The sequence below is a fragment of the Panthera onca genome, chromosome F2, assembly GCF_046562875.1.
Source record: "Panthera onca isolate mPanOnc1 chromosome F2, mPanOnc1 haplotype 2, whole genome shotgun sequence".
In the NCBI taxonomy this organism is placed as follows: domain Eukaryota; kingdom Metazoa; phylum Chordata; class Mammalia; order Carnivora; family Felidae; genus Panthera; species Panthera onca.
In genome coordinates, this window is record NC_138356.1 from 10,504,504 (window position 1) to 10,513,361 (window position 8,858).

Sequence of the window (8,858 nt, forward strand, 5' to 3'; positions counted from 1 at the left end):
GTCACCGAACAGAGACTCTAGCTAGACTTTTATATAAGGTAGGATCTTACACTTGAGTGACCAAAGCAAACAATTAACCATTTGTTCATCTTATTAGAAAAAAAAAAAAAAAACTGGCCTTGAACTAAGTCCACAGGTATCAGAAGAGGTTCCAAAACAATCAGAGACCTGGAATACTTGATAAGTTGAAGGTCTCTCAAACATACACTGACTTAACATTCAGACCTGGCAACAACAGCTAATATTGCAAGTTTAGTATGCTTATAAAAAGGACAAAACATAAACGTGTTCAGGATATCGAATAGCAAAGTAAAATGTAATAATTTAAAGAAAAATAAACATACATTATCATCAAGCTAATGAGTAGATCTTGTTACCTTTTGAAGAAGAAATCAATTTAAATCATTTGCAAGAGATAATCGTGGTCAAGTTCAAAGGAAAGAGAACTGGGTGAAATGTTTCTGCTGCTTCACGTTTCAGCGTTTTCACAAAATCATAAATATTTTGCTATATATAGTAACACGTTACTTACCTAACATTCTCAAGCAGGTATCCCACATAAGTCCACCTGCCAATTAAGCAGTTTATTTTAAGCACCAAAATTTTATCAACCATTTTTGCTCATTGAAAATACATTGTTACTTTTTCTAGCTGTTAAAGTAATGCAATTTCATTTCAAATAATTTAAGACTAACTGAAACCTATCTTGGTAGAAAGTGAAAGTCAATTTATAACTAACCTTCCCTACTATTCCCCACTCAGAGCCAACAACCGTTAACTTGTATGGTACGTATCCTTCTAAGTTTTATTTCAACACAGATATATATTACTTGAGCACCTACTCTGTGCCAAGAACTCTTCAAAAGTATTCTGGTTATAGGTGTTAACAAGATGGACAGATTTCCTAATCTAATGGAGACTCTCTTTCAGTAGAGAGACAGCTATTAAAATATAAGGGTTATGAATAAAATAAAACATGGTGTAGAGAGTATTGGGGATGAGAGCAACTTTAGACTTGGTGTTCAGGGAAGGGCTGTCTGAGGAGGTGACATTTAAGATCTGAATGACAAGAAACGATTAGTCAAGTGAGAATCAGAAGGAAGAGCCTTTTAATTTTTTTAAATTTTTTTAATGTTTATTTTTGAGAGACAGAGAGAGACAGAGTGCGAGTGGGGGAGGGGCAGAGTGAGAGGAAGACACAGAATTCCAAGCAGGCTCCAGGCTCCGAGCTGTCAGCACAGAGCCCGATGCGGGGCTCAAACCCACGAACTGTAAGATCATGACCTGAGCCAAAGTTGATGCTTAACCAACTGAGCCACCCAGGCGCACCACAAGGAAAAGAGTTTCAGGAAGAGGGAACACCACATGAAAGGTCCTGAGTCAAGGATGAACAAGGATGTCTAAGAACCAGAAAAAAACAGAGGCAATAAGAGGAAACGTGGTTAAGATACAAAGAGCTTGACGTAGACACGAGCTAGTTCGTATACGGCGATGCTTTAGAGTAGAGAGAGACGGATTTTGGAGGGCAACAGGTCAAAATACAATCTTTTGTTCTGTAGATTGCTATGTGTGGCCAAGTTGACAACTGAACTTGAAAGAGTCTGAAGCTAGGAAGAAAAACCAAGTTGGGAATAGAAACCTCAAGGCTTCAGCATTTGGGTGGTACTTAAAGCCAAAAGGCCTTACAAGATCACCAAGGGAGACCATAAAGGCCACACCAGACCGCAAAGCACTCCACTTACTGAGGTCAGTCGGAGAGCAGGCGAAGAGGAGAAGGGTAAGGAAGAACCAGGAAGAAAATCAAGAGAACGTGGTGTCACAGGAAGCAAAAGGAGGAATGCATTTGAAGAGAGATCAGTGATTAACTATCACATACTACCTGGAGGTTGAAAAAAATGACCAACACTGGATTTGACAACATGGAAATGGTTGGTGAATCACATATAAACACACAGGGATGGGTCGTATGGAATGTCACGGCAGGATATCACAGAGAAAACACCAACCTAATATCTGAACAATTAAGCCCTTCAGAATTGCCCCTCAAATAAATGAAAACAAGCAAAATACCTAAAGGAGAGGGGGCATGGGACCTCTTACTATCATCTTGCAACTTCCTGTCGATCTATGATTATGTCAAAATTAAAGATTTTCAAGTGGTGAAGGGGAAATACATTCACAACCCCAGGCAAACTTTCTGAAGTTTTGTCCTCCCTACCACCTCTTATAATCCTCCCAACTCCTTTCAAATACAGCCTGGTTAGTATTTATCTCCGTTTTCCTTACCCTGATCTATTCTTTTTACTCCTTTACTTTCTATCCCTCTTCTCTACAACAACAGCCCCGGAAACACACACACACGCACACACACACACACACACACACACACACTCATACACACCACACTGAGCCCCTACTACTCGTGTCAGGCACTACATCAACACTGGGGACACAGTGCTTTGTTAGGCAGCTGTGAGCCCTGACCCTGTGGGGCTTCTGCTGCAGTGGGGGGACGACTAAGTGCCCTGATGCCCAAAGAAGGATACTCTAGTTGCCAGAAGGCCAGGCGTGATAAACCGAGTTTATCTAAACTCTCTAATCCCTCCATTGCCTGTCAATTTCCTCTTTCTTTGTAGATAGTAGCAGAGAGCATATGCTGCTGTGCAGAGGAAAAACCTTGTTCTGAGCCTCAAAGAATATAAGGCCTGAGTCGATACCCCATGGCCACGAACAGATGTATACAAAACAAGGAAACTCAGACGAGAGGAACAGAAAGTAAAAAGGACAACTACAGCTATCAACTTATGTCAGCTAATGACACATGTCAGTAGTTTCTATTAAGAAATGCAGAGCCTAAATGCCCATCAACTGTTGAGTGGATAAGGAAATTGTGGTTTATATACACAATGGAATACTACGTGGCAATGAGAAAGAATGAAATCTGGCCTTTTGTAGCAACGTGGATGGAACTGGAGAGTGTTATGCTAAATGAAATAAGTCATACAGGAAAGACGGATACCATATGTTTTCACTCTTAGGTGGATCCTGAGAAACTTACCAGAAGACCATGGGGGAGGGGGGGAAAAAGAGGTTAGAGAGGGAGGGAGCCAAAACATAAGAGACTCTTAAAAACTGGGAACAAACTGAGGGTTGATGGGGGTGGGAGGGAGGGGAGGGTGGGTGATGGGTATTGAGGAGGGCACCTGTTGGGATGAGCACTGGGTGTCGTATGGAAACCAATTTGACAACAAATTTCATATTAAAAAAATAAATGCAGGAAACATGGTTTATGAAGAACTTGCACATCAGTATGATTGCTTTAAATAAAATGAACTGTGAATGTGGCCAGACAATTGAGTCGAACAAGTGGTTTTCCAGAATTTACAAGTCAGACTAGCTCTCTATGGTGGAACATAGATTGCCTGAATTAATGCAGTGCTTTGCATTTTTTCAAAAGCATCTCATTTCCCCCAGATCAAGACTGCACATCAGGTTCCTAATTCAGGGCAAGTCAGTGGGAGAGGAAAGTGGAATGAGCTGCTGAAATTCCATTATGAGTAATTAGGGCTCTTAAAGAAGCATTTAGGAAGTATGTCGATTCACATTTGAGCCCCATCATCCGTTTTGTTTTTTGTTTTTTTTCCAGAAAATAAAAAACCCCATTCTGTTATGGCAGATAGAGAGTATCTGATTCTCAAACATAGTTTTGAATCTTAAACACATGGTTCTGCGGTTGTAAATGCCTGGTATATCCAAATGTGTCCATTGGACAAATACAATTTCACAAGACTAGAGAGTAAGAAGAGGTTGGTAAGTTCTGTTTCAGAGAATCACAATCATTTTTACATTTGTTTTGAAGTTTTCACTTTTTAAAAGCTTCCACCGTATCTTTTCTCCTTGAATGGAATAATTAACTCAGGTGGGCAGGGTAGGTATTTTAGCTATTTTAAAGATGAGGAAATAGAGGCGTGAAGGTTTAGTGGCTGAATGTCACATGGCTTGAAATAGGTCAAATAGCTCAAAGCCGGCCTTAAATCTGGGTCTGCGTCTAGACTGCTACTGACTAAGTATATACCTGTGAACAAGGCGCTATCCTCTCCAAGGCTTTGCTTTCTTCTGTGTAAAATGGGAATGATTATACTGCATGACTCCTAATATAGATGTCAAGGTGAGGTAAGGCAACGTGTGTAAAATGTTTGGCCTGGGGTTTGGCACAACCTGTGCTCCAAATGTTTGTTGTCCTGGCAAATCCAGGCCACAACCCTCGATTTTTCTGTGTTGAAGCTCAGCATTCCTCCCTTACGGCTCAGAACCTCACAAGAAGTTCAGTGCAACCGAAGGGCACCTGACCACGCATTTAGGAAAGAGTTCCCATGCCACCTACATACTCAGACATGAAGATGATTCATCAAACATGTTTTGAACACTGAGTATGTAGAAGGCACTGTTAAGTAACAAGGGAGAGATGAACAGATTCCTTAGCAAACACTTGTTTCGTGCATGCATTCATATTAATTTAGCACCTACTTTGTGCAAGGCACTTTTTAGGTGCTGAGGGGACGGAGGTAGCTAAGACAGGCAAAGTCTCTGGCTTCGAGGGGACGCTGCCAATCAGAGGAGCACAAATCCACTGTTTGATTTCTGATAAAGAAACATCGTGTCTGTTACCAGAAAAGGTCAGGCAGTGCATTGGCGTTTTGTGCCAAGATCTTCACGGGCTTGCCTGATTTGGTCCGCACGGTAGCACCATGAGATGGACGCTGCTGTCTCCATTTGTAGATGACTCGACTCTGTGAAGCTCTGGCCCCAAGCCTTTTTTGATGGGTCTCACCTTAATCAGAACTTTCTGGAACTCAGTCCAGGAAGCTCAACTGGACAGTGCGAGAAGAGAAGCAATGGTTCACTGGACCCATTGGGCCCAACCAACCTTGCTAGGAGGTTAAGAGGGCTCAGGAAGAGGGAGAAAGGGGAGGGCAGCCAGAGGAGAGGGAGTCAGCTGAGCCCTCTTCCATTTTTTTTCCATTTTTCACTTGTTTCGAACAGTGCTACTGTGAACGCTCACATTCGAGTTTTTGTGTGACCATATGTTTGAAATTTCCTAGGTATATAACGAAGACTGGATTTTCTGGGTCAGATGGTAACTTCATATTTAACTTTATGACTGGCTTCCAAATGGCTATATTATTTTACATTCCCACCAGGAATGTATGAGAATTCCAATTTTCCCTGTCCTTGTCAACACTTATTATTGTCTTTTTTTTTATAGCCATCCCATTAGGTATGAAGTAATATCTCATGGTTTTGATTTGCATTTCTCTAGTAACTAATGATGTTGTGCATCTTTTTATGTGATTATTTGCCCTTGCAAATCTTTGCTCATTTTTTAAGTAGGTTATTTGTCTTTTTATTGTTCAGTTGTTAGAATTCCTCCCATATCCTGGATACTTTACCTTTAGCAGATATGATTTTTAAATATTTCTTCCCATCCTGTGGGTTGTCTTTTCATTTTCTTGGTAAGGTCTTTGGATGCACAAACGTTTTTAATTTTGATGAAGTCCAATTTATCTATGTATTGGTTACTTTTACGTTTGGTGTTGTATCTAAGAAACATGGCCTAATTTAAGGTCATGAAAACATAACACCTATGTTTTCTCCTAAGGGCTTTATAGTTCTAACTCTTCTATTTGGAGTTTTGATCCATTTTGTGTTAATTTTTGTATATGATATGAGGTAGGGAGTCCAACTTTACTCTTTTGCACATCGATATCCAATTGTCCCAGCACAGTTTGTGGAAAAGAATGTTCATTCCCATGGAAATCTCTCGGCACCCTTGTTGAAAACCCTTTGACCATACATGTAAGGGTTTATTTCTGGACTCTCAACTCTATATTCCATTGATCTATATGTCTATCCTGGTGCCAGAACCTCAGAGTTTTTACTGTTTTAGGCTTGTAATAAGTTTTGAAATTGGGAAGAATGAATTCTCCCACTTTGTTCTTTTTCAAGATTGTTTTGGATATTCTGGATCTCTTACATGTCCATATAAGTTTTAGAATCAGGTTGTAAATTTCTGCAAAAAAAAAAAGTAGCTACAATTCTGATAAGGGTTACATTCACTCTGTAGATCAATTTGGAGAGTATTGTCATCTTAACAATATTAAGTCTTTTGATCCATGAGCATAGGATGACTTCCCATTTATTTAGGTCTTTAATTTCTTTCAATGATGTGTTACAGTTTTCATTATACAAATCTTGCACTTTCTTGTTGTTGTTAAATTTATTCTTGTTATTTTATTCTTACTGATGCTATTGTATAGGAGGTTGTTCTCTTAATTTAATTTGCAGATTGTATATTGCTAATGTATAGAAATAAACTAATTTTCAGATGTTGATTTTGCATTCTACAGCTTTGCTAAACTTGTTTATTAGCCCTAAGAAATTTTTTACGGCTTCTTTAGGATTTTCAATATAGAATATCATGTCTTCTGAAAATAGAGGTAGTTTTCCTTTCATATATGTATGTCTTTTATTTCTTTTTCTTGCCCAACTGCCCTGGATATAACTTCCAATACAGTTTGAATGGAAGTGACAAGAGCAGATGTCCTTGTCTTGTTCCTTACCTTTGGGGGAAAGTTTTTAGCCTTTCACCATTAAGTATGATGTTAGCTGTGGTTTTGTGTGGATACTTTTTTTTTAAAATTTTTTTTTTTAACGTTTATTTATTTTTGAGACAGAGAGAGACAGAGCATGAACGGGGGAGGGTCAGAGAGAGGGAGACACAGAATCTGAAACAGGCTCCAGGCTCTGAGCTGTCAGCACAGAGCCCGACTTGGGGCTCGAACTCACAGACCGTGAGATCATGACCTGAGCCGAAGTCGGCCGCTTAACCGACTGAGCCACCCAGGCGCCCCTTGTGTAGATACTTTTTATTGTGTTGAGGCAGTGTCATATTTCTCAGGGGTTTTTTAGTGATTTTGTCATGAAAGGGTGTTGGATTTTTGTTAAGTACTTTTTTCTGCATCTATTGAGATGACCATGTTATTTTTGTCTTTATTGCATTAATATGGTGTATTTCATTGATTAATTTTTGTATGTTGAACCATCCTTGCATTCCTAGGATAAATCACATTTGTTAATGGCGTATATGCTTTTTATATGTTGCTGTATTCAGTTTGCTAGTACTTTGTTAAGGATTTTTGCATCCATATTTTTAAAAAATACTGGTGTGTAGATTATTTTACCTGTGATATCTTTATCTGATGTCAGTACCAGATAACACTGGATTCATAGGATGAATTGGGAAGTGATATCTCCTCATTTAATTTTTGGAGAATTTGTGAAGAGTTGGTATTATTTCTTCTTTAAATGTGTGGTAAAACTCACCAGTGAAGCTGTCTGATTCTGGTATTTTCCTTGTAGGAATTTTTAAAAAATTAGTGTCTTTTCTTATTATAGGTCTATTCAGATTTTTTATTCCTTCTTGAGTTAGCTTTGATAATCTGGGTCTCTCTGGAATACCTCCATTTTACCAGGGTTATCTAATTTGTTTGTACATAGTTGTTCTTAGCATTCCCTTATTTGTCCCCTCTTTTTATTTCTATAATGTTAGTAGAAATGTCCCCTCAGTTAGTCTTCATTTTAGTAATTTGAGTCTTGTTTCCCTCTTTTTTTGGTTAGGCTAACTAAAAGTTTGTCAATTTCCTTTGTCTTTTCAAAGAACCAACTTTTGGTTTTATTAATTATACCTATTGTTTTTCCACCCCATTTCATTTATTTCTGCTCTGATTTTTATTGTCTCCTTCCTGTTGATTGCTTTATGCTTATCTTGCTCTTACTTCTCTAACTTCATAAGGTGGAAGTTTAGGTTATTAATTTGAGGTCTTTCTTTTTTAAAAATATAGACAGTTATAAGTTTCCAAGAAACTGCTTTCGGTGCATTAATTTTTGGCATGTTATGTATTTAATTTCATTTGTCTCAAAGTATTTTCTACTTCTCTTTGTGTTTTCTTCTTTGATCCATCGGTTATTTAGAAGTGTGTTACTTAATTTCCACACATTTGCAAAGTCCCCAAATTTCTTTCTGTTATTGAATTCTAATTTCATTCCATCATGATTAGATGCATGAGTTCAATCTTTTATATTTGTTAAGACTTATTCTATGGACAAATCATATCTGTCCAATATACCATGTGTACTTTTTGTATTCTGCTGAAGATTTTGTATTCTGCTGTTGTTGTGTGGGATGTTCTGTATACATCTATTGACTCTAGTTTGTTTATAATGTTGTTCAAGTATTTTAGATCCCTTTTGGTCTCTTATTGTTCTGTTTATTAGTGGAAGTTAAGTATTGAAGCCTCTGTTACTATTGAATTACCTATTACTCCCTTAAATTCTGTCAGTGTTGCTTCATGTATTTTACAACTCTATTGTTAGGTGCATATATGTTTATAATTGTTATAATTTCTTGATGAATTGACCCCTTTCTTATTCTAGAATGTCTCTAACAATAATTTGCTCTTACATTTGCTTGCTTTTTCTCCCATTAGTGTGCAATTTTAGAAAATATTAAATATGTTCCAACCACAAGGTAGTGTGAAAATCATTTAAATTTTGGTTGTTTTAGAGTTCATTGTTTTTTCCTTAGTGTACAAATACATTTGTGCTAGAAATCTGGCTCAGTGCCATGTTTAAAGAAGTTAATGCTCATATCGCTCTCTAGTGGACAACCATATACACTGACACTTCCTCTGTAGTGAAGGAAACCAGAAGAAGCACTCATAACTCTCACTGATGGAACCATGGACTACAGTCCTAGAAAGCTGTATAAATCCAACCCATAGAAACAGAGCCCAGTCTCC